This window comes from Aquarana catesbeiana, linkage group LG05 (genome assembly GCF_042186555.1).
Source record: "Aquarana catesbeiana isolate 2022-GZ linkage group LG05, ASM4218655v1, whole genome shotgun sequence".
Lineage (NCBI taxonomy): Eukaryota > Metazoa > Chordata > Amphibia > Anura > Ranidae > Aquarana > Aquarana catesbeiana.
The window spans coordinates 620,525,952-620,553,854 of NC_133328.1; positions in this window are offsets into that span (position 1 = coordinate 620,525,952).

Sequence of the window (27,903 nt, forward strand, 5' to 3'; positions counted from 1 at the left end):
AAAGAGACACAGATGAGTTTGTTTGTAGCTCAGCTGAAGGATTTTACTAATGCCCTGTACACACGATCGGACTTTCCGACGACAAAACCGTGGATTTTTGTACGAAGGGTGTTGCCTCCAACTTGTCTTGCGTACACAGGGCCACACAAATGTTGGCCAACAATTATGAACGTAGCGTCGTACAAGATGTACGTGATATCTCCATTAAGGCCCATACACAAGATAGGACTTTGTACAAACTTTCCCGTGGATTTTTGTACAAAGGGCGTTGGCCGTAAGCGAATTAAGCATACACACGGCAGGACTTTTTCAGCCAACTTTCACCAAATCACGTGTTTTTTCAACACTTTACTGCCACCCTTTGGTCAACTTCTGTATTGTTGTCTGATCTTTTGCATTGGTTCTGAGCATGCGTGTTTGTACTTTGGACTAAAGTCCTATGGACCTGTGTACACACGATAGGATTTTGCACCATAGGACTTTTGTTGCCGGAAAGTTTGTCTGTTTGCACGGCCAACATTTGTCTGATGAAAAGCGAAAGTTTGTGGAGCGTACACACGGTCGGATGTTGCCTTAAAACAGCTAATTTGCATGTTTGTTGTCAAAAAGTCTGATCGTGTGTATGGGCCTTAACGAACGCTAGTTTTACAAGACCGAGCACTTCCGGCTCGTACTTGATTCCAAGCATGCGTGAACGTTTGTGCGACGGACTTGTGTACACACGATCGGACTTTCCGACAACAAAGTTTTGTTGGCGGAAAATTTGAGAACCTGCTAGCGAACATTTGTTGGCGGAAAGTTCGACAACAAATGTTCGATGGAGCATACACACGGTCAGACTTTCAGCCAACAAGCTCACATCCAACATTTCCCATCAGAAAATCCGATTGTGTGTACGGGGCATTACAAAGTGAAGCAGGGTAACTGTGTCTTAAGACCCATACACACGATCGGACTTTTTGACAACAAACCTGCAAATTAGGTGTTTTAAGGCAACATCCGACCGCGTGTACGCTCCATCGGACAAACTTTTTCAGTTTTCATCGGACAAACGTTTGCTGTGCGAACAGACAAACTTGGCGGCAACAAAAGTCCTATGTCGGCTAGTCCGATCGTGTGTACACAAAACCATCGGACTTTAGTCCAAAGTACAAACACGCATGCTCAGAACCAATGCAAATGATCAGACAACAATACAGAAGTTGACCAAAGGGTGGCTCCGGAGAACTGAACTTCCTCTTTTGAAGTGTCGTCAGTACGTTGAAACGTCACTACGTTTGTGTTTGTTGCCTAAAAAGTCCAGCCGTGTGTATGCTTAACAAGTTCACAGACAACGCCCTTTGGACAGAAATCCACGGAAAAGTTTGTTTAAAGTCCGATCGTGTATTTGAGGCTTAAAGGTTAACTGTAGGCAGGGCCGCCCATAGGGTAATAGAGCTGACAATCCTGTACCTGGCCCAGCCCGGCCCAATTAGTTCAACGGGGGGGCCCAGGGGCAGAGAGGGGGCTCTTTTTAACCACTTACCGGAAGATTTTCCCCCTTAATGACCAGGCCATTTTTTGCGATACGGCACTGCATTGGTTTAACTGACAATTGCGTGGTCGTGCGACGCTGTACCCAAACAAAATTGACATCCTTTTTCCCACAAATAGAGCTTTCTTCTTTCTTTTGGTGGTATTTGATCACCTCTGTGGGTTTTATTTTTTGCGCTATAAACAAAAAAAGAGCGACAATTTTGAAAAAAAAACAATATTTTTTACTTTTTGCTATAATACATATCCAAAAAAACAATTAAATTAAAACTAATTTCTTCATCAGTTTAGGCCGATATGTATTCTTCTACATATTTTTGGTGAAAAAAAAAAAAATCGCAATAAGCGTATATTGATTGGTTTGCGCAAAATTTATAGTGTCTACAAAATAGGGGATAGATTTATGGCATTTTAAATTTTTTTTTACTAGTAATGGCGACAATCTGCGATTTTTAGCAGGACTTCGACATTGCGGCAGACAGATCAGACACTTTTGACACTTTTTTGGGACCAGTGACACTTATACAGTGATCAGTGCTACAAAAATAGACTGATTACTGTGTAAATGTCACTGGCAGGGAAGGGGTTAACACTAGAGGGTGATCAAGGGGTTAAATGTGTTCCCTGGGAGGTGTTTAAAACTGTGGGGGGAGGGGACTGACTGGAGGAGGAGAGAGATCACTGTTTTTAATCACTAGCAACAGCAGCTCTCGCGCCTCCCCTGTTAGAACAGGGATCTGTCTGTTTACATTGACAGATCCCCATTCTGGGGCTCTCTTTCCCACGATCACGGGTGGCTGGCAGACATTGCAGCCGCCGGCCACGTGCATCGGTCCCCCACCACGCTATGGCTCTTAAAGGAGCTGACATACATCTATGGCGATTTGCGGGAACGAGCTGACCTCCCGTAGTATAATGACGGCCGCTGGTCGGCAAGCCGTTAAATACCTTTGGCCACATGCACAGTAATCCCAGTGGCCAAACTCCAAGCAATTGAATAACTTTTCTTGGGCCTCATGAGTTCAACAGCAGGGGATGGGGACAGAGCGAGGACTATTTACTCATTTTTGGGTACATATGTGTCACAGCTCAAGCAATTAAAGTGATTGTAAATTCTCATTTAAAAAAAAAAAATAACAAACATGTTATACTTACCTCCTCTGTGAAGTTGGTTTTGCATAGAGCAGCCCTGATCCTCCTCTTCTTGCATCCCTCTCTGCTGCTCCTGGCCCCTCCCTCCTTTCGAGTGCCCCCATAGCAAGCAGCTTCCTATGGGGGCACTGGAGCCGAGTCAGAGCTCTGTGTGTCCATTCAGACCCAGGGCGCCAACCCGGCCTCACCTCCTCTTTCCCCTGATTGGCTGACTGACTTTGCTTGACAGCCGTGGGAGCCAATGGCGCCACTGCTGTGTCTCAGCCAATCAAGAGAAGTGTACCGGACAGCTTAGACATTCGTGAACATCGCTGGCGAGAGAGATGGGGCTCAGGTAAGTAATTAGGGGGGTGCTGGGGTGGCTGCTACACACAATAGGTATTTTATCTTAATGCATAATGCATTAAGATAAAAACCTTCTGCCTTTACAACTCCTTTAAATAAAAGTTCCTTGGGCCCCATTGGTTAAGCAGCAGGGGCCGGGGACTGTTTGCACATTTTCAGGAGCCCCCATCCTCGTAGGATAGATATAGAATAGGTTGGAATTTTAATTTAATTATTAGGAGCGGTGACACACCTATTCCTGAAATGAGTAAATAGCCCCTGCTCTATCCCTATCCCCTACTGCTGAACTCATGGGGCCCAAGAATTTTTAAGACAGGGACAGTCCGGTGGGAGAGGAAAGGTGGTGGGGCATTGGGCTATCAGGCAGACTGCATGGGGCCCCACAAGTTCTCATGGAGACTCTGACTGTAGGACCTGAGATTTGAAGTTTAGAGGCCATGTGAAGGATAACATGCGCATGTGAGCTATGACTAAGCACTAAGGAAGTGTCGAATGCGTTAGCTGGTGACACTGTTCCCCTCTATTTGTGTTTTTGGATATATTTTTATGGACTTGTTGAAATAAAGGTGATTTTACTGGATGTGAGGCCAACCAAAATTATTTTTGCTCATTGGAATCCTTGATAGACGGGCCAGCATCTGGTCAGTGTGTTAGTGGAGGTGGAGATAGGAGCCTGATCTAGAGAGGCGTGCACACACATCTCTCCTCTTTAGCATATAAAAAAAAATAATAATAGAAAGAAAACACCTTCCACTTCCCTTACTCTACTTCTATCTGTTTTTTTTATTCCCCTTATCTATACCTGAAAGTGCAAGTTTAGTGAACTTCTACTTAAAGAGACCCTGTTGCCAGACTGTTTAATTTCCAACAAAGGGGATTAAATGTCAATTTAATGTTAAAGATAAAGAATATTAAGGCAAATTGACTTCATGTGGTGCTTCCAGGAACCTAATACATAACTTTATATAAAAACAACAATTATTTTATTAAATTGCAGAACATTAAAAACAATAATAAAAGCAGCCCCCTGAGTGGCTTGACAATTAATTCTCAATTTCCCTCTAAAGCTAAAGCTCCTTGGAACCCTGAACATGAAAAAAGAAGCACAAGGTTACATATACATTTCACATGTCAGGAGAGTACGGTGGTATCTATACTAAGAACTTGATGCATTTCACAGGCAATAAACTGGTTCATCAGGAGAGAGCGGGCAAACAAGGTGTATCTAAAATCCAAACTTAAATATATGATCGTACCTATAAAAGAATAGACAAGCTATATTCTCAGTGTTTTCTGACGGCACAAAAATGAGGAGGGCAATAACTTCACAGCAGGATGTAGAAGCTTTACAAGAAGGCCTGAATAAAATAATGGGGTGGGCAATTACATGGCAAATGAGGTTTAGTGTTGAAAAATGTAAAGTAATGCACTCGGGGGCTAAAAAATATAAACGCAAGTTACTCACTAGGTGGAGAACCTCTGGGGGTATCCAGGATAGAGAAATATCTGGGGGTCCTAGTAGAAGACAGACTGAACAATAGCATGCAATGTCAAGCCGCAGCAAGTAAAGCCAGCAGAATATTAGCATGCATTAAAAAAGGAATTTACTCCAGAGATATTTACTCCACCTCTTAAAACTCTGGTTCGGCCATATCTGGAGTATGATGTCCAGCTCTGGTCACCAGTCTTCAGGGATGATGTTCTAGAACTGGAGTCCAGAGAAGGGCAACAAAATTAATAAAGGGACTAGAGGACCTCAATTATGAGGAACAACTCCAAGCACTAAACTTATTTTCCCTGGAGAAGATAGGAGATATAATAGTGATATACAAATACCTCAATGGTGATGCCAGTGTAGGTAGAAACTATTCAGCCTCAGGGAGTGTAGGAAGACACAGGGCCACACAATGAGATAGGAGGAGAAGCGATTTAACCTTAAGCTGCGTTGGGGATTTTTCACTGTCAGGGCAATAAGGATGTGGAACTCCCTTCCACAATTGGTGTTGTCAGCAGGAAGTATTGATAGTTTTAAAAACTATTGGATGTGCATCTTAGTGAACACAACATACAGGGATAAGGGAAATGATTATCAACAAGAACACGTCTACACCAAGTACACAGGTTGAACTGGATGGACTAGTGACTTTATTCAACCTTACTAACTATGAAATATTGCAATACAACATGTTAACATAGTGCTATATAAACCAATCACAGATGCTTGTGATGGTCAAAGTTTAACCCCTGTGGTCACATATACACTCGAGCTGTTAGACCCCTGAGGGTGGACATGGGGGGCCCAGCAGGAAGAAAAGCTAGGCAGGAAACACATGCACATAAATATGTATCTCACAATATTTATGTAGCATGGCCCCCTTGGGGACTGCTTGGATTTACCTGCTCATCTGCATCTCCATGACCCTGTAAACATTCCCACCCACCTGACACTCTGGGTTCAGACATCTTTGCAGCACCTTTGAGTAATAAGACAACACTCAATTCTTTTATATTCTATTAACGTTTACTGAAATACGTCAGATACAATATTGTTATGCAAAGGAGCTAATGGTTCAACTGAGCTTTGAATAGCAGCACAAACTCAGCAGAATACTTCCTCAAGAAATGCTAGTTAAGACAGTTGGCAACAACAGAGTATTAAATGTATGTATATACAATGGAATACCACTTGAGCATACCCTGAAAGGGTAAGCAAGTTAAACATCAATTCTGACAATACTTCTAGATAGGAACCCAGGCCGGCCTGTTCAACCTTTTATCCTAATAAGAGAAAACGCTAAACAAGGATGGTATGAGGGCCCTTTAAACAGCAATGACAGAATGTCCCTGTTGCAGATCTGATGTTTTTTTGCCAGCAGTCTGAGCTCATTAACTATATCCAATAAGGTTTAATAACAGAGTGGTAGTATATCTTAGGATGACTGTAGCTAAAGATGCCTATGTACAGTGTTCGAATAGAAATGCAGTGAAGGGTTCCCAAGGTAAAGCTGTCTGTATACAGAGTCCCAGTAAAGCAACCAAGGAAAGACTTGCAAAGATGGGCAATTGCAATCTCACCAACGACCAGGCCGATTCAACACCTTGTGGACAGTGATCCCTGGATAGACGTCCCGCCTGCAGACCCGCTTGATGAAGATCCCCCCCGATTGGGAAACACGAAGTGTGAATTGCTGTACGGTCGAGTTGGTGCTGGTCAGATGTCAGATGAGCAGCAGGCAGCGCTGGACCCCCTCTCGATCGGGTCGGAATGATGTACATCCGCGTTGCAGGCCGCGACCTCACTCTCCCTGCGCGGAGAGATCCATCACACACGGGGCCCAGGAAGAAGAGAGACTGGGGTGGGTCTCTAGTTTCTTTTATAGCTCTTCCCAGCAATCTCCCTGATGGTAGCAAAGATCCCAGGGATATGTAGACCGGGTGTATAGTCATGCAAGGGGGCAGCCAACTGGTGGAACTACAATCCCACAACCCCCTTTGATTGGGCTCACAATTATGATGTCAGTTTAATAACACTGGGCACTAGAGGGATAATACAATAGACAGACAGGGCAGAAAATAACTATTCATTGCAATTGTAGTCCATATTGCTACATTTACATCCCCACATCTACTTACTTGGTATTGCAAACCTACCTGATGATGGAAGTCCTCTGTTGTATACTCTTCTGATAATAACTGACTTGATCCCACAATTATTAAGTAATTGGGGATATGATCTTTACCAAAGAATATAGCCAATATAGCCTAGGTATTATTATCCCTGTATAGAAAATTTTTATAGTCTATAGCTTACTCAAGCAACACTCTACACTATTCCCCTTCACTCCTACCCTGGCAACTACATAAAATAATACGTAGGGGGTTGAAGGATGGGTTGAATGAGCTGCGCCAGTACAGACAATAATTAGACCCTAAAAGGCTTATGATATGCAAGAAGGAAGGGGAATTGACTTTTTCTTAGAGTTGTCAAATTTTCTAGCAAGTTTGAAGGCACAATGCAAATAAATCAAAAATAACTTCTGGAATAAAAAAGCACTGAAAGCAAGGTAAACTGCATTGTAATCTGTTTTTACCTGCAATTTTTTTCAGTTGCCGACAGACAGACTCTTTAATGTCACTTCCTACCCCAAGATAGTGCAGCCTGCTATGAGAAATATTCACCTCATTCCAGCAATCTTCACTATGTGGCTCTTCCCAGGCGTTGCACAGCCTTTTAGCAAAAATTTCCTCAGCTGACTCGTCATCAGAGTGTGCACATACACTGCAGCCCCATTCATTCCTGGGGGTGAGCTTTTTTCCAGCCATTGGCTCTTTCTCCACCCATGTTCGGAGCACCTTGTTGTTAAAAGGCTGTGTGACACCAGTAATAGGTGATAGGTAATCCAACAATCCTTCAATGGGGACACCTGTTTGTGTAATAAATCTCTAAAATGGAAATTCTTCACCTCTCCACCTTGTCCAATTAGAGCTTTGCCAAAATGAATTTGAGAAAACACATTGGTGTTGATTTACTCACTGGAGAGTGCAACATCTGGTGCAGCTGTGTCAGAGCTAGGCTTCTAGCAGCTCTCTTCTCAGTGCTCAAGGCTGCTCAGCTGTCAGTTAATTACCAGCCACTCATTGCTTCCACAGTGACTCACCTAGTTTCCATTACCTGCCTTATTAGTCCAGCCTACAGCCAGCCCCTTTTTACTATTTAGCCTAGGTTCACATTGGAGCGATTTGTCATGCGCTTTGAGGGATCAAATCGCATGACCAGTCCCAGTCTATTGGAGGTGCAACACCGATTTTGCAGCACCGCACTGATTTGCAAAAGTAGTTCCTACACTACTTTTGCCGATTTCAATAGTGCATGAAGCCACACAGATGTCTATCAAGTAGCACCTGAAATCGCGCTGACCTTGCTACTTTGAAATCGCGCTATTTCAAGTGAAGTGGGCGCGATTTCAAAGTAGCATCAATGTGAACCAGGGCTTAAACTGCCTTGTTCGATTCCTCTGTTGCCTTTGCCTGGTCAACATCTCTGCTGTTTCTATTATAATATGTTCTCTGCTGTTCCTATTATAACTTTGCCTGGCTGACGTTTCTTTTGGTTCCTGATCCTGATCTTTGGCTTCTTTGTTCCCTGTTGTGTATGTAGTTGCTTTAAATTTTCTATAAGTCTTTTCAAACGTCTCAAGGAGTAGAGAGCGCAATTCATGGCGTAGCGAAAAGATTTTGGATTGGAGGAGAGGGGAGGATTTGGTTTTGTTTAAAGATTCAGAGGCTGTTATGTCAGCTGTAAGTTCATCTAACCACCGTGTTCTCTTTTTCTTTGCTCTAGCTCCCATTTGAATAAATACACCTCTTATAACAGCCTTATAGGTATTCCACACCACCAGCGGGTCAGGTATTGATGCCGAGTTAATTGAGAAGAATTCTTCTAGTTGTTGTTTGAGGGGGGGCGGAATAGCATGGAGAGTTGAGAAGGTATTAACCCTCCATAGATAGGAATTAGGTTGAGATGGTTTAGCGGCTATAGTAATGCTAATAGGGGCATGATCTCACCAGGTGGTGGTATGGATAGTGGAGGCCGATATGTTTTGAAGTGACCATTTATCAGCTAGAAATAGATCGATTCGTGAGTAGGTGTTGTGGCATGGTGAGAGGTAGGTAAAATCTCGTTTGCTCGCATAACAACATCTCCACACGTCAAACAAATCATTAGAAGTAATACATTTGTCTAGAGGGGATGCATGTCTTTTGGAACCTGCGGTCGAGTCCATGGTGCTATTTGGGACTAATTTGAAGTCTCCACAGATCAGCAGATGGCCTTGTTGGATTTTTTTCGCTGCATGCAGTGTCCTTTTGAGGAAGCGCATCTGTCGTTGGTTTGGGGCGTAGATGGAGACTAAAGTATAGGGTACATTGTTGATAGTACAAAGTAGGAAAATATAACGTCCTTCTGGATCTGTAATGCAATTATGTAGTTGAAAGGAAAGAGTGTTCCTGATGGGTATTAGAATGCCTCTTTGTTTCTTAGAATAGAAGGTTTGAAAGATATGTGGGAACACATATGCCTATGTTGTGTCTCTTGGACGCAAAGGAAATCACATCTAAGGGATAGAGCTGATTTCCACATGGAGGCTCACATTTAGGGACAGTATGCTGAAGATGGTGTGTAGCTTGGTTACGGTTGACTTGCGGTTGGAGTAGATCGATGGATGTGTCCTCAGGAATGCGGTTGTTGTTGATGGGAGTAATCTGTACTTGGACGCTCTGACTGGTACTGCAAAAGCATTAGTTCATCAAGGTTCTATTGAAAGGTATAGAGCAAGGTAAGTATTGTACTGTAGACACTTAATTACCAGATTAAGGTTGCGAGAAGGTAAGTGCTGAGAAAACACAACAGGAATAAAAAACGAAAAGATACAACTTAAAATATAACAAACAATCACGTCAGCAGTGTGCAACTCTTGAGAGATGCTGACCGAACTTGGGGGAAAGTTGAAAAACTGGTTGGTTGAGCATAAAGCCAGACCAGACTTATTGCTGTTGCCTATTGATTGTAGGGCAGGGGTCCTCACTTGTGTTTAGCCTTGCTGTTCCCACGATTATGCCCAAAGTGAAAGGGATTTGGTTTCCCGCGTGTATCAGGTAGGTTGTGTGGGGGTTTTTGGATGATACCCCATGTATGGAGAAGTTTCATTCCTCCTTCAATGGTAGAAATTGTGTGATGGGTTCTGTTGTATGTGGCCAGTATAGTAGCCGGGTGGCATCACCTGTATGCAATCATATGGTTAATTAGGGTTTTTATTACCGTCTTTAGTTGCCTTCACATTTGTAAGGTAAATTTTGACAGATCTGCAAACAGTTGTATATCTGAGTATGGTGCTGGAAGGGTGGATACTTCCCTTGCCTTTGAAAGGATTTGTTCTTTGGCCTAATAGAAGTGGATCTGCAGGAGTACATCTCTGGGGATAGCTTCTTCCAGGTGACGTGGTTTAGGTATTCTATGAATATGGTCAATGGTGAGTTCTATTGGAGATAATTCTGGCAGTAGGTTAGAAAACATGGTGCTAGCGTACTTGGGCAACTCTGTGGGTGGAATGGACTCAGGGATGCCGCGTATTTTAATGTTATTGTGGCAAGAGCGGTCCTCGAGGTCCGCCATCTTTGCTTTGATCCACATAGAGTCATATTTTTGCTCTGTATATGCATCCACTAAGTCATTCACTGTATCAGTGCACTCCTTTTGTTCTCCATATACTGCACTCTATCATCCATATGCTTCATCTCCAGAGAAAACTTATGATTCAGGGAGGACAGGTTTATCATGAGGAAGGATTGGAGTGACATGAGCATATCTTTCATTGTGGTATCTAATCTGATGTTGGGAATGCAGCTAGTGAGGATTGCAGTGAAGAGATTGCATTATCATTGTGCAGGCCTGTACTCACTGTGTCTGCGCCTGGTGAGAAGTATCCAGCTGTATCCTCGATTTAGCTGGGCTCTGGGAGACCGGAGATGCTGGAGAGGAGTCGTGGGGAGAAGAGGATGCTGATCCACCCCTTATTTCATGTGGATGTTCATCTGGGAGATCCGTATATGCCACGGGTGATCTCACTGCAGCTCCGGTGGCGCCATCTTGGCTTCTTCCCTGTGCACGGCCAGGCTGGAAGAAGAAGGCCGTGAGCTTCTTTGGGCCTCTTTCCTGGCTCCGCTTGTGGGAAATCTGTGTGGTGAGTACCGCAGGAGTGTAGTGGATGCCTGGGGGTCTTGATGGGGCGGTTTTCCTGCCCGTAAGCTGCGTTCGTCCGGTCAGCCGCTCAGGCTGCCATCTTCGTACGCATGCAAGCCACGCCCCCCCTGATCTTTGGCTTCTGACAACGTTGACCCCTGGCTTTCCGGCTCGTCTGATTACCCGTTTTGGCTTCCTAACCCTGGCTTCTGTTTTTGACTACGTTCCTGATCTGTATTATTTTTTCTATTACATTAACCACTTCCCGCTATCCATATAGTAGAATGACCGCCGGAAAGTGGTTAAGTTATCCTGACTAGATGTCATATGATGTCCAGTAGGATAAGCCATGATCGTGCACCCGCGGGGGCGCACAGGGCACGATTGTTGGTGTGGTGTGTCACTCTAACACACCGCATCACCGATCTAGATAAAGAGCCTCTGCCGTAGGCTCTTTACCATGTAATCAGTCCAATCACAGCTGATCACAGTGTAAACTGGAAGAGCCATTTATCGGCTTTCCCTCCACTTGCACTGACAGATGAGAGTAGAGGAGAGCCGATCGGCTGCTCTCCTGACAGGGGGGGGGTCTGTGCTGATTGATTATCAGTGCAGACTCACTGAGGATGCCCACCCTTGCCCACCAGGTATGCTCATCCATTACCACCAGGGATGCCAATCAGTGTCCATTAGAGGTGCTAATCAGTGCCCATTATAGATGCCAATCAGTGCCCATCAGCAATGCCTGCCAGTGCCTCCTCATCAGTGTTGCCTATCAGAGCCATCTTTCATTGCCACCCATCAGTGCCACCTATCAGTGCCCATCAGTGCCAACTATAGGTCCCCATCAGTGCCGCCTTTCAGTGCCCATCAGTGTTGCCTATCAGTGCCCATCAGTGTCACCTATGAGTGTCCATCTTTGCCGCCTATCAATGCCCATCGGTGCTGCATATCAGTGCCACTTATCAGTGCCCATAAGTACTGCTTATCAGTGCCCATCAATGCTGCATATTAGTGCCTCATCATCAGTGCCCATCATTGCCGCGTTATCAGTGCAGCCATCAGTGTCCATCAGTGAAGGAGAAAACTTACTTATTTACAACATTCTATAACAGAAACAAAGACATTTTTTTCTCAACATTTTTGGTCCTTTTTTTGTTAAGCAAAAAATAGAAACCCCAGAGGTGATCAAATACCACCAAAAGAAAGCTCTATTTGTGAGAACAAAAGGATACAAATTTTGTTTGGGTGCAGCGTTGCATGACAGCGCAATTGTCATTTAAAATGTGACAGCGCTGAAAGCTGAAAATTGGCCCGGGCAGGAAGAGGTTGAAGTAACCGGTATTGAAGTGGTTAAAGGTGCGATTTTAACTGCATTTTCTGTCTCTGCCTGGTTCATGGTAACTGACAAGCTGTTCATGGTAGCCAATCAGCTTCTAACTTCAGCTTGTTCAATTAAGCTTTGACAAAATAAAAAATAAAAAACTGCAAGCTGATTAGTTTCTATGCAGAGCTGCACCAGATTTGGCACTCTCCAGTTTTAGTAAATCAACCCCATTGTGTTCCCTGAGTGATGCCCATGCCAAGCAAACAAACTCCTGTGTTCACAATGTGGCAGGGCAGTCACTTGGCATGGGACCCAAAAACTAGTGGAGATCACTGGAGTACCTATTATAGAGATTTTGAGCTTCTAGATCGGACCAATATAAGTATATATGTGTCATACCTGTGGGATCCCTCTAGAACAGGGGTCTCAAACTGGCGGCCCTCCAACTGTTGCAAAACTATAGGTCCTATGAGGCATTGCAAGGCTGACAGTTACAAGCATGACTCCCTCAGGCAGAGCCATGATGGGACTTGTAGTTTTGCAACAGCTGGAGGGCCACCAGTTTGAGACCCCTGTTCTAGAGGAATCCCACAGGTATGACACATATATACTTATATTGGTCCGATCCGGGCAAAATGTAAAAACTGCCACTCCTGGAATTCGACTTAAAGCGGAGTTCCAACTAAAAAAAAGAAAAAGAATTAAAAGTCAGCAGCTACAAATACTACAGCTGCTGACTTTTAATAATCAGAAACTTACCTGTCCCAGGGTCCAGTGATGCGGGGGGACGAAGCCCCACTCATCTCCCCCTCCTCTCTGCGGCGCTGGCCTTGTCACTGTGGGCTTCACAGCTGGGCACGCACTGCACATGTGCGAGCCGCGCTGCGTGCTGTGACTGGCCGGGCAATCATCTGGGACACGTCACAGATTGCTGAAAGGGAGGGGGGAGAGGTGAACTTCCTTCCGGCGCCACTGTGCCCCGGGAGGAAGTGGGAGCTGGGACCCTCCAAAAAAAGGGTATCTGCCTCCTCCACCCAAAAAAATGACATGCCAAATGTGGCATGTCAGGGGGGTCGCCTTCCCTTAAAGCGGAAGTTCCATTTTTGGGTGGAACTCCGCGTTCAATTTTTTATCACAATGGATAAACAGAAAATCAGACAAAATCTCCCCACCATCCTGGATTTCCTGGAATGCGTTGGACTCGTTTTTCCAGTTGTTGATATGATTTACTGTTTTTACACTTTTTTCTTTGCCTCTTTAGTAATTTAGATTCAGTCATTCCAGCGAGTTCACCGCGTCATGACCTTTCTCCCGCTGAGATGTCACGATGCCACCAAGATTCATCTGTTATTTATCAGTACATAACACGCTGCTTCATTATCGGGTGAGATTACTGTTTGCTAACTGCCGCTTATTCAGAGTAGTGAGCACAGAGGAAAAATAATTAGGGTGCTAATTGCCTTAATGATATCATTTATTTTTTTTTTCCATCTTTGCTTTTACACGGCGCCGTTTGCAGGGCATTGCTGAAGGCATTATTTCCGTTTTACATGTTATTCAGGCTGAACAATTCATTCTATGCTTTTTTTTTTTCCGTCATGGGAAACCGGTTCAGTATCGGCTCATTTAGACTTGCGTTTAGGAAGTTTTAAAAATACACAGTTGAACTGCAAAGCTGCAAAGGCAGGGGACAGGGGTGTTCACATGCCATCAATCCTGCCGCGTTCAGTGGGCAGTACCGCTGACAAACGTCACCCATTTAAGCCAAAGGGGATGCACTGCAATCTACCTGCAACAGCATGCAATGCAGGCAGCTGAAGCATGTTGGTGCGGGATTTACGGGGTTAAAACAGGTTAAAAAAATGGCACAGCAACACAGTAATACATGCTACGTGCAATACTGCAAATCATTAACCAATTCAGCCCCGGAAGATTTGGCTGCTCAATGACCAGGCCATTTTTTGCGATACGGCACTGCGTCGCCTTAACTGACAATTGCGCAGTCGTGCGACGCTGTACCCAAACAAGATTGACGTCCCTTTTTCCCCACAAACAGAGCTTTCTTTTGGTGGTATTTGATCATCTCTGCGGTTTTTATTTTTTGTGCTATAAACAAAAAAATAGAGACAATTTTGAAAAAAAAAACACAATATTTTGTACTTTTTGCTATAACAAATATCCCATTTTTTAAAAAAAAAAGCAAATTTTTTCCTCAGTTTAGGTCGATATGTATTCTTCTACATATTTTTGGTAATAAAAATCGCAATATATAGATTTATGGCCTTTTTTTATTATTATTATTTTTTTTTTACTATTAATGGAGGCGATCTGTGATTTTTATCGTGACTGCGACATTATGGCGGACACAACGGACAATTATACAGCGATGAGTGCTATAAAAATGCACTGATTACTGTATAAATATCACTGGCAGGGAAGGGGTTAACCACTAGGGGGTGATCAAGGGGTTAAACGTGTTCCCTGACTATGAGTTCTAACTGTAGGGGGAGGGGACTGACTAGAGGAAGTGACGGATCATTGGTTCCTAGCTAATAGGAACTCACGATCTGTCTCTCCTCACAGAACAGGGATTTGTGTGTTTACCCACATACACACACGTCCCAGTTCTGCCTCTCGTGCCCACGATCGCTCGTGGGCGGCGGTCATCACGATACTCCTGCAGTGCAGCGCGCGCCTGCTATCCTGTTTAAAGGAGCCGACGTATAGCCATGACGGCTCACGGAAACATGCCGACCTGCCGCAGTATAATGACGGCGGCTGGTCTGCAAGCGGCTAATGTGAATGGGCCCTTAACTAGACATGTGCACTGCTGAAAAATTTGTTCGATTTCATTTTTGTTTCATTCGTATTTTTTTTTTTAATCTGGGTCATTTGTTATGATCGCAATTCGTAAATTCAAAAATCTATAAATTTGAAAATTCGGAATTTCGTAAATTTGTAAAAAAATTGTAAATTCGAAAATCCGAAAATAAGAAAGAAAATCCCAAAATTTGAAAGAACGAAATCCAAAAAATTCTAAATAATAACTAACTAACTAATAAATAACTATTAAATTATAGGTATTGGATTTTCCTTTCAAATTTGGCTGTTAGTGAACGTAGCGTATACGATTTTATCCGAAGTTAGGAATTATCCAAAATAATGAATGCTGCATCTAAACAAATGGAACGGAACTAATTAATAATAAATAATAATAATAAAAAGTTTTTATTATTATTATTCTTATTGTTATTTATTATTATTATTGCATTACGTTCCATTCATTTAGATATGGCATTCGTTATTTCGGATAATTCGTAACTTCGGATCAATTCGTATTCGTTACGTTTACTAACAGCCAAATTTCAAAGGAAATTTCAATACCTATAATTTAATAGTTAGTTATTATTTCAGATTTTCAAATTTTTCGGGTTTTCGGATTTCCGAATTTACGTATATTTGGAAACATTCGTTAAACGGGTTTACATTAATTCGGATGTTCCCGAATGAACTAATTTGTCGAAATTCGTTAAAAAACGAATTCTGAACTAAACGAATTGCACGTCTACCCTTAACCAATTGCTGGCAGACTCTTCTTTAGCCTGGATCCACACTACCTCTCCTGTAGATCACAAGAGTGCACTTCGTTCTGCACTCCAGTAACCCATCTTCAGTCGATAGCGGGCTAAAGTCCGCTATAAGCTGACAACACTCGGCAGGTCCACACTTTGCTGGGATCCTAACTTTAATGTCGGGATCCACCCAGATTCCTGACCTGCAAACCTACATACAGTACTCACCTAAGGGGATGCAGCATCTATCTCCCACCACCTCAAAGACCAAGAACCAATCGATCAACGGTCTTCAATCACTTAGTTCTTGGTCTTAGAAGAGGCAGGGGATAGATGTAGCATCGGATCAATGCTGTATCCTCTAGGCCAGTTACCAGCTCTCTGCTCTGCCTCTTTAGCTCTCATTGGAGCACCAGGCTGTGGAGGGGGTGGAAGGGGATGCAGTGAGCACTGAAAGGGCAGAGCAGAGAGCTGGTAACTGACTTAAGAGGATGCTGCATCTATCCCCCACTGCCTCTAAGACCGAGAACCAAGCGATCAGGAGTCTTCAATCTCTTAGTTCTTGGTCTTAGAGGAGGCAGGGGATAGATGCAGCATTGTCTCGATGCTGCAACCTCTTAAGGCAGATACCATCTCTCTGCTCTGCCCCTTCAGTGCTCACTGCAGCCCCTTCCACCCCCTCCACAGCCTGGTGCTCCAGTGAGAGCTGGAGGGGCAGAACAGAGAGCTGGAAACTGACATTGGAGTATAAAAAAGGAAGGAAGGGGGAAGCGCCACCTAAGTGTAGTATCACAGGGGGTTTATTAAAACATTAGTTAAAAACACTTACAAAAAGTAAGATATAAGAAGGCTTATCGTAAACTGGCTCGTCCGTCTGAAGGTCCTGAGTCCTTACTCCTGTATGGTCCGCCGGGTTCAGGTTCCCTGGGAAGCAGTGGAGGTGGAAGAAAGTTCCTGTTGTGTGAAGGAAATCCACACCAAACCAGCTTGGAACGCTGGGGTGCGATATGACGTCACCAGGAAGGGACAGAGTGGGACGTCACAGGAGTAAGGACTCAGGACCTTCTGGCGGACGAGGCAGTTTACAATAATCCTTCTTATGTCTTACTTGTTGTAAGTGTTTTTAACCACTTCAGCTCCGGGAAAATTTGGCTGCTGAATGACCAGGCCATTTTTTTCGATTCAGCGCTGCGTTGCTTTAACTGACAATTGCGCGGTCGTGCTTTCTTTTGGTGGTATTTGCGCTATAAACAAAAGAAGAGTGACAATTTTGAAAAAAAAAACACAATGGGGGTTATTTACGAAAGGCAAATCCACTTTGCACTGCAAGTGCACTTGGAAGTGCAGTCGCTGTAAATCTGAGGGGTAGATGTGAAATGAGGGGAAGCTCTTCTGACTTTATCATCCAATCATGTGCGAGCTAAAATGCTGTTTTTTATATTTCTTGCATGTCCCCCGCGGATCTACAGCAACTTCACTTCCAAGTGCACTTTCAGTGCAATTTCACTTTGCACTACAAGTGCAAACTACTTGTAGTGCAAACTGGATTTGCTTTTCGTAAATAACCCCCAATATCTTTTACTTTTTGCTATAATAAATATCCCACATTTTTTATAAAAAAGACCAAATTTTTTCCTCAGTTTAGGCCGATATGTATTCTTCTACATATTTTACAAATCGCAATAAGCGTATATTGATTGGTTTATGCAAAAGTTATAGCGCCTACAAAATAGGGAATAGATTTATGGCATTTTTATTATTATTATTTTTTTTTACTAGAAATTTTTATCGGGACTGCAACATTATGGCAGACACATCGGACATTTTTTAAACCATTGACAATTATACAGCGATCAGTTTTATAAAAATGCACTGATTACTGTGTAAATGTCACTGGCAGGGAAGGGGTTAACACTAGGGGGCGATCAAAGGGGTTAACTGCATTCCCTATGTATGTTTCTAACTGCGGGATGAGGGGACTGTTTAGGAGAAAAGAGAGATCGGTGTTCATACATAGTATGAACACACAATCTATTTCCTCTCCCCTGAAAGAACCGGGATCTGTGTGTTTACACACACAGAACCCGGTTCTCGCCCTGTCACGAGCGATCGCGGGAGCCTGGCGGTCATCGCGCCCGCTGGCAACACTTGTATCGGCTCCGTGTACACGCCATGCGCGCCCCTAGTGGCCAAAAGGCGAAGTGAAGTAACATAACGTCGTTTTGCCGAACCCTGCAATTCTGCTGCAGTAAAACTGTGGCGGCTGGTCGGCAAGAGGTTAACCATTGTTGTAATAAATCCCCTGTGATACTGCACTTAGGTGGCGCTTCCTCCTTTCCTTCCTTTTTTGTGTTTGGTTGCAGAGCTGGCTCAACTCTGAGGATAGCAGCCCCACAGAGCATCACAACTTGTGTCCAGGCTTCAGCGACTATCATAACTACCCCAGCAGCTACCGCTGCATATTTTGCTAGAACTACTGTCCAGCATATACTCCATGCGCCTGATCTTATGACTTCTTGACATGGGAGTTCTGCAGCATCAATCCGATACTGCATTTATCCCCCTCCTCCTCTAAGACCAAGAATTAAGAGATCGGACACTGCTGATCGCTTGATTCTCAGCCTTATGCCCCGTACACACGATCGGACATTCCGACAACAAAATCCATGGATTTTTTCCGACGGATGTTGGCTCATACTTGTCTTGCATACACACGGTCACACAAATCTTGTCGGAAATTCCGAACGTCAAGAACGCAGTGACATACTACACGTACGACGAGCCGAGAAAAATTAAGTTCAAGTGCGGCTCTTCTGCTTGATTCCGAGCATGCGTGGAACTTTGTGCGTTGGAATTGTGTACACACGATCGGAATTTACGACAACGGATTTTGTTGTCGGAAAATTTGAGATCCAGATCTCAAATTTTGTGTGACGGAAATTCCGATGGAAAACGTCCGATGGAGCCTACACACTGTTGGAAATTCTGACAACAAGCTCCCAGCGAACATTTTCCATCGGAAAATCTGACCGTGTGTGCGGGGCATTAGAGGTGGCGTTGGTTAGAGGCAGCATTGGATCAATGCTGCATCCTCTTAGGTGAATATGTAGATTTTTTGTTTTGTTTTCAAAACCCATACTTCTCTTTTAATGCCTAGAAATTGCAATTGATCGCTAAACATACGGAACAACAAGCTCCCTATTGAGGAAGTTGCACAAGAACCAACATGTAGTGTTACTACCTGCAATTTTTATATAGCGTCAACAGTTTACGCAGCGCTTTACAATATAAAAGGGAGACAATACAGTTATAATACAATAAAATACAAGAGGATTAAGAGGGCCCTGCTCAGAAGAGCTTACAATCTAATAGGGTGGGGCAGGTGGTACAAAAGAGCATCATGTCAGGGAGGCCTATAGGGAGGGGCAGAGGCTCTGGGCAAACTATTTACTTTGCTCCTTCTAATTTCAAAAATTAAAATGAGGTTGTGAATTATAAATGCTTGTCAGTTTTAGAGGGTTTCCAGTGGAGAACTGAGTGTAATTTTATGTAGACTTGGCTTTTTCACTCTTAATAGATACCTTTAAGATATAAATAGTGTTTAATTAGTTCATTGGCATAAAGATCTGTGAAAATTAGTCTATGGAGGGGCAATCTACCTCGGGTGCCAAAGTGACTTCAACTTATTAATTAATTCTTATGTCTTACTGTCAACCAGTCTTTGATGGTGTAATATGATGTAAGTATAAATGATAATCAAGGTAGCACATTTAAAACAGATATGTTACATTAATTTATATCCTTGTCATTTTGTTTTTTTTTGTTTTTTTGATCATATACTTTTTTATTGAGTTTATACACATTAGAAAATACAGAGGAATAGAAAGGTGTATAAAACCATACATAAACATTCCAAATATGGGTGAAGGTGCGCCATACAAGACCTTTAGAGCAGTAGTCAACAGAACAACAAGAAAAGGTGGCTTAGACGTTCATGAGCCAGTAGGGTAATTTCTGCAAGAACCACATTAGAATATGAAATCATTTATGCATGTTCAAGTTACAAGTACCATTCAACCCATGGTTTCCAATTTCTATGAATAAGAGACTGAGACCTAATAGCTAGGAGTCTTTCATATTGATAATTGAGATTGACTTGTACCAGGACCTTCGAAGGATTTGGAGTGAGATTACTTCTGGCAATGACCAGTTTGGCTGCTAATAATTTATGCGGAACTACTATCCTGTATGAGGGGGGATCTTTGTCTATACCAGGGGTCTCCAAACTGAGACCTTAGGTGTGGCCCTTTGCTAGCCTTAATCTGGCCCTTGGCACACTATTCCTCCCACTGATATGATGTGCTATTCCTCCCACTAACACCAACAATGGGGCACTATATCTTCCACCGATACCAAGGATGGGATACTATATTCCTCCTACTAATAGGGGCACTACTTCTCCTTCTATTGACCACCAACCATGAGGCCATATTTATTCTCATTGATGTTGGACCTGTGACATTTTCTGCCCCTGCTGACCACAGTCTGGCCCTCCTAAAGTCTGAAGGGCGATAAACTGGCCCTTTGTTTGAGAAGTTTGGAGACTCCTGCTCTATACCTATATGTAGAGTTGCTAGAGCTAGCTCTGGCAATGCTAGTTACATAGTTACATAGTAGGTGATGTTGAAAAAAAGACACAAGTCCATCAAGTCCAACCTATGTGTGTGACTATATGTCAGTATTACATTGTATATCCCTGTATGTTGCGGTCGTTCAGTAGTATGCCAGTGATGTCTGAGATAATACAAAATATTTTCCTCCAATAGCTAGTGAGATATGACCCAGAAGATATGAAGAATGGTACCACAATGGCCATGTTCTCTCCAACATAGGGAGAATTGGGAGGGGTAATATTTTGCCAACTGGTAAAGGGTTCTATACCACCGAACCACTATTTTCTGTCCGGGTTAATTCCCAATGAATAATAAAGTGGGAGGTTATGCTTGTCTTCTTTTTTGCATGCTGTAATAGGACAAGAAGGACATTTTTTAGATGTGTTTTTTGAAAGGGATAAACATTTTTGGTGAATAACCCTCACCATATATGGCTAGAATTTCATTAAAAAAAATATTTTTGCAATTGTTAAAGTGACACTAAAATCTGGTTGAAACAAAAAATACAATTCTATTCAAGTATGTTTTCTTAATTCAAAAAAAGTACCTTCTATTTCTTTCAGTCTCTTCCAAATCCCCAAATTCCTTTTTTTCACTGCTGTGGTCTGACTTTTTATTAGAGGGCAGCCATGTTTGTTCTCCATGATCCCACTGTATGCAGAAACGTAGCCACCTTATTTTGTTTGCTTACGAGATGGACTATGGACTAGGGGATTTGTAGTGTGCATAGAGCAGTACACATGACCACAACTAACATACACTGCTTGTTCCAAACAAATTGAAGTCTGTAAAGTTAAAGGAGAGGTTCAGGAGCTCAGAGAGGACATTATAAAGGAGGCAGACAAACACAGAAATGATTTCATGAAAATAGATTACAGGGCCATTGACTATGTGCATGGATTTTTTTGGAGCATAAAGATATTGTTCAGCTGTTCACTGTTCACTTTAACCGCATCCCGACCGCTGCACAACGATATATGATGGCAGAATGGCACGGGTGGGCAAAAGGGCGTACAGGTACGTCCCCTGTAAGAAGCGGACTCGATGTCTGCCGGGTGCCCGCGATCGTGTCACAGTGAGGTAGAACGGGGAGATGCCTTTGTAAACAAAGCATTTCCCCCGTTCTGCCTAGTGACAGGATAGAGATCACTGCTCTCTGTCATCGAGAGCAGTGATCGCTGTCATGTGTGTTGAAGCCCATCCCCCCACAGTTAGAATCACTCCCTAGGACACACTTAACCCCTTCATCGCCTTCCTAGTGGTCAACCCCTTCACTGCCAGTGTCATTTGCACAGTAATCAGTGCATTTTTATAGCATTGACCGCTGTATAAATGACAATGGTCCCAAAATAGTGTCAAAAGTGTCCGATGTGTCCGTCATAATGTCGCAGTCACGATAAAAATCACTGATCACCGCCATTACTAATAAAAAAAAAATTAATAATAAAAATGCCATAAATCTATCCCCTATTTTGTAAAGGGTATACATTTTGCACAAACCAATCAATATACGCTTATTGCGATTTTTTAATATATATTTTTGTGGGAAATTTTTTTTTAGCAAAAAGTTAAAAATATTGCATTTTTTTCAAAATTGTCGCTCTTTTTTTGTTTGTAGCGCAAAAAATAAAAACCGCAGACGCGATCAAATACCACCAAAAGAAAGCTCTATTTGTGGGAAAAAAAAGGACGTCAATTTTGTTTGGGTACAACGTCGCACGACTGCGCAATTGTCAGTTAAAGTGACGCAGTGCCGAATCGCAAAAAGTGCTCTGGTCACGAAGGGGGTAAATCCTTCCGGGGCTGAAGTGGTTATTGGGGGCAAATTGACAATGGTATTTACTTTAAGTGTTGAAAAAAAATTGAAGGAGCACAATGAAATTTTTTTCTTGAGCAAATTAAATTCTAACAGTGAATGTGGTTTTCGTACGGGAAATTCAATCAACTAAAAAATTGAATGTTAACTGCTTGCCGACCGTATCACTTAGATATACAGCGGCAAGGCAGCCCTTATGCACCAGATCACCTACTAGGTACGTGATCCAGCACTTCCAGGTAAGGGGCGTGTGTGCGTGCCGCCGACAACCCGGCTGTCCTGTGAATAAATAAAGCAGATGCCGATCAGTAGTTCCCGGCCTGCCGATCGTCTGGAAAACACACAGGACAGGTCTCTGCCTGTGTAAACAAGGCAGAGCTCTGCCCTGTCAGCGAAGAAGTAATGGATTTTTTCCCCCGCAAAGCAGGAAATTAAATCTATTACCTGTCCTGTTAAACCAATGTATGGTCTTGGCCACCATGCTGCAGCTCAGTTTCAGGGTCTTGGCATTCTTCTTATAGTCTAGGCCATCTTTATGTGGAGCAACAATTCTTTTTTTCAGATCCTCAGAGAGTTATTTGCCATGAGGTGCCACGTTGAACTTCCAGTGACCAGTATGAGAGAGTGAGAGCGATAACACCAAATTTAACACACCTGCTCCCCATTCACACCTGAGACCTTGTAACACTAATGAGTCACATGACACCGGGGAAAAATGGGTAATTGGGCCCAATTTGGAAATTTTCACTTAGGGGTGTACTCAGTTTTACTGCCAGCGGTTTAGACATTAAAGTGGAGGTCTGCCTAAAAAAAAAAAAAATTAAAAGTCAGCAGCTACAAATACTGCAGCTGCTGACTTTTAAAATAAGGACACTTACCTGTCCAGGGTGCACGCGATGTCCTCACCCAAAGCCGATCCATCCCTCAACTCCGGGTGGAGGCACCGGCATTGCTAGTAAGGGAATCAGGAAGTGAAGCCTTGCAGATTCATGGGCTGGTTCCCTACTGAGCATGCATGAATCGCGCTGCGTAATCTGAGTGGTCCCTGCTGTCTTCTGGGACCTGTGGGTTTCCCAGAAGACAGCGGGGGGAGGGGGGGGGGCGGAGGAGGGGTCGGACATGGAGTAGATCACAGTGGATACTGCAGTGATCTTTCGCCGGAAGTGGGAGCAAATACCTGGATTTGACTGGTATCTGCTCCCTCCTCCCCCCTGAAAGGTGCCAAATGTGACACCGGAAGGGGGGAATCCAGACAGCGGAAGTTTTATTTTTGGGTGGAACTCCGCTTTAATGGCTGTGTGTTGAGTTATTTTGAGGGGACAGCAAATTTACACTGAGGAGTGCAATGTCTCTAACATCCACCAGCTCTATGATGTCATCATGGAGGAGTGGAAGAGGACTCCAGTGGCAACCTGTGAAGCTCTGGTGAACTCCATGCCCAAGAGGGTTAAGGTAGTGCTGGAAAATAATGGTGGCCACACAAAATATTGACACTTTGGGCCCAATTTGAATGTTTACACTTAGGGGTGTACTCACTTTTGTTGCCAGAGGTTTAGACATTAATGGCTGTGTGTTGAGCACACTTACACTGTTATACAAGCTGTACACTCACTACTTTACATTGTAGCAAAGTGTCATTTCTTCAGTGTTGTCACATGAAAAGATAGAATAAAATATTTACAAAAATGTGAGGGGTGTACTCACTTTTGTGAGATACTGTATATACCATAGTTTGTAAACGCTATAACTTTTGCGCAAACCAATCAATATACGCTTATTGGGATTTTTTTTACAAAAAATATGTAGCAGAATACATATTGGCCTAAATTTATGAAGAAATTAGATTTTTTTCACATGTTTTATTGCAGAAAGTAAAAAATATTGTTTTTTATTTCCAAATTGTTGTTTTTTTTTTGTTTATACCGCAAAAAATAAAAACGCAGTGGTGATCAAATACTACTAAAAGAAAGCTCTATTTGTGGGAAAAAAAGGACATACATTTCATTTATGTATAGTGTTCCATGACTGCCCAATTGTCAGTTATTGTAACGCAGTGCTGTATCGCAAAAAATGCCTGGTCATGAAGGGGAGTAAATCTTCCGGAGGTCAAGTGGTTGAAAGCTTATAAAATTTTGAATTACTTTCAAATTACTTTCTCTGCTGAGATTTTTCATCAGGAACATTTGTGCAAATATCTACCAGTGTAGGGTAGGCTTTAGAATTGCAATGCATTCTTTAAAAGCGTACTGTATCTGAAACCAAAACCTTCTTTTTAATATTTTTTTTTTTTTTTAGCTTCGTTACTATGACTGAAAGTGAAGAAAAATCCAAAAACTGAGTTGCCTCTACCCCTAAGGGGCACTCTGATGGGTACATTTACATTAAGGGGCATGCTATTGGGCACATTTTGTTGTGCCCATCAGAGTGCCCCTTAACATAAAATGTGCCCATCAGAGTGAACCTTAACATAAAATAAGGGGCATGCCGATGGGCATATTTTATGTTAAGGGGCACTCTGATGGGCACATTTTTTTTTAGGGGACACGCTGATGGGCACATTTTGTTGTGCCCATCAAAGTGAACCTTACATTAAATGTGCCCATCAGTGTGCCCCTTAACATAAAATGTGCTCATTAGTGTGCCCCTTAACATTAAATGTGCCCATCAGAATTCCCCTTATTTTATGTTAAGGGGCGCACTGATGGGCACATTTTATGTTAAGGGTCATGCTAATGGGCACATTTTATTTTACAGAGTAAACCTTACATTAAATGTGCCCGTCAGTGTGGTAAACACCCCACATACCGTGAGGCAGGCAGGGATTGGGAGCCAGCAGAGGTAACAAGCTGCGGAGGGAAAGAGCTGCGCTGCTGCGAGTCTTGCTGAAGGGGGCAGGGCATACATAAACATCATGCCAAGTCCCGTGAGATGACAAACAGCATGGGGCGGGGGCGTGACGTCACGGCGTATCATGCAGCCTTCTGGGAGCCGCAAGATAGTAAGCAGCAGGGGGCGGGGCGGGGCGCACGTGCTACATCATTGGTTGCAGGGACGCTCGTGGTCCCAGCAACCAATGACTGCTGAGCCGAGGAGTGGGATGTGGCTCTGTACACTGGCGGCCTAATGGTCCTAACAGGAGCGTCACTCGGTCCGTGTTCGGACCGCGGGCCACCATTTAGTGACGCTGCTGTACAGTATATAATTGATCAATTCATTGTTACATGGTTACATAGTAGGTGAAGTTGAAAAAAGACACAAGTCCATCAAGTCCAACCTATATGTGTGATTATGTGTCAGTATTACATTATATAACCCTGTATGTTGTGGTCATTCAGGTGCTTATCTAATTTCTTGAAACTATTGATGCCTCCCACTGAGACCACCGCCTGTGGAAGGGAATTCCACATCCTTGCCGCTCTTACAGTAAAGAACCCTCTACATAGTTTAAGGTTAAACCTCTTTTCTTCTAATTTTAATGAGTGGCCACGAGTCTCGCTCAACTCTCTTCTGCGAAAAAGTTTTATTCCTATTGTGGGGTCACCAGTATGGTATTTGTATATTGAAATCATATCCCCTCTCAAGCGTCTCCAGAGAGAATAAGTTCAGTGCTCGCAACCTTTCCTCATAACTAATATCCTCCAGACCCTTTATTTGCTTTGTTGCCCTTCTTTGTACTCGCTCTATTTCCAGTACATCCTTCCTGAGGACTGGTGCCCAGAACTGGACAGCATACTCCAGGTGCTGCTGGACCAGAGTCTTGTAGAGTGGGAGAATTATCGTTTTATCATTGGAGTTGATCCCCTTTTTAATGCATGCCAATATTCTGTTTGCTTTGTTAGCAGTAGCTTGGCATTGCATGCCATTGCTGAGCCTATCATCTACTAGGACCCCCAGGTCCTTTTCCATCCTAGATTCCCCCAAAGGTTCTCCCCCCAGTGTATAGATTACATTCATATTTTTGCTACCCAAATGCATTATTTTACATTTTTCTACATTAAACCTCATTTGCCATGTAGTTGCCCACCCCATTAATTTGTTCAGGTCTTTTTGCAAGGTTTCCACATCCTGCGGAGAAGTTATTGCCCTGCTTAACTTAGTATCGTCCGCAAATACAGAGATTGAACTGTTTATCCCATCCTCCAGGTCGTTTATGAACAAATTAAACAGGATTGGTCCCAGCACAGAACCCTGGGGGACCCCACTATCCACCCCTGACCATTCTGAGTACTCCCCATTTATCACCACCCTCTGAACTCTCCCTTGTAGACAGTTTTCAATCCATGTACTCACCCTATGGTCCATGCCAACGGACCTTATTTTGAACAGTAAACGTTTATAGGGAACTGTGTCAAACGCTTTTGCAAAATCCAGATACACCACATCTACGGGCCTTCCTTTATCTAGATGACAACTCACCTCCTCATAGAAGGTTAATAAATTGGTTTGGCAAAAACGATTCTTCATGAATCCATGCTGATTACTGCTAATGATACCGTTCTCATTACTTCTGAGATAATTATAATTGACTATAATTCTGATTGCTGTTACAGTGATGATCATTGTAACAGCAATATTATGAACTGTCATAAATGGGTTACATTCATAACAGCTGTGATTACTAGTGATCTGTGATTGGCTACAGCTAATCACATGATACAGGGTGCTGTAACTGGCCCAAGTCTTATGTGATAGCTGTGGGCCAATCACAGTATCACTTTATAGGAAACACAGCTGTTATGAATGAAATGTATTCCTAACAGCTTTGTTGTCGTTGGGGTTGATTTACTAAAGGCAACAAGACTGTGCACTCTGCAAGTACAATTGTTCTAGAACGTAGTAAATGAGGTTAAGCTTCACTTTGCAAAGAATATCCAATCACATGCAAGGAAAATAGAAAAACAGCATTTTTTCTTGCACATGATTGGATGATGGAAGTCAGCAGAGCTTCTGCCAATTTAATAGGCTCTGGACCACCTGCTCTTGTAGAGTGCAGCTGCACTTTGCAAAGTGTACAGTCAATTTGCCTATAGTAAATCAACCCCAAAGTGATCATATGTTTGCATGGAGATCATATGATCCCCGGGAACCGAAAGCCCCTAACCCTGAACAGGCTTGATCATGCATATGTACGTGTTCCAGCCTGCCTAAGCTGCCCACCTGCCATAAATGTACTGTGGGCGGGAAGCAAGTGGTTAATGAGGTAGAGGTTGGAGGGAAAAACAAGTGTGAGCTGTGTGGGACCAAAGAGATCACTACTTCTAGAAATGATGATTTCCCGGAGGATATCAGCGGAGAATTTCTCATGTATGAGAAGTGCATACAACCATTTTTGAAAGTATCTGTGACTTTTTGGGTGCTGTATTCAACATATACAGTAGATATCATTTGTGGATATCCATTCAATTGTATCTGAGTGATTCTTCAGGGCAGCTCTCTGGGAACCATGTCTGATGAGCTTGATAGTCTTTTCAGTAGAATTTTCTTGGCAAATTTTTTACAAGGTCTTTCCTAAACCCTCCCCAAATGCTCAACTTGGGACTGGCATGCAGAATGTGAGGTAATACATATGCATAGAAAAGTTGTAGACACATACTAGGTTCCATTTGAACAGACGCCAATTAACCTAACAGCATGGTATTAGAGCTAACTACTAATGCCCCGTACACACGGTCGGACTTTGTTCGGACATTCCGACAACAAAATCCTAGGATTTTTTCCGACGGATGTTGGCTCAAACTTGTCTTGCA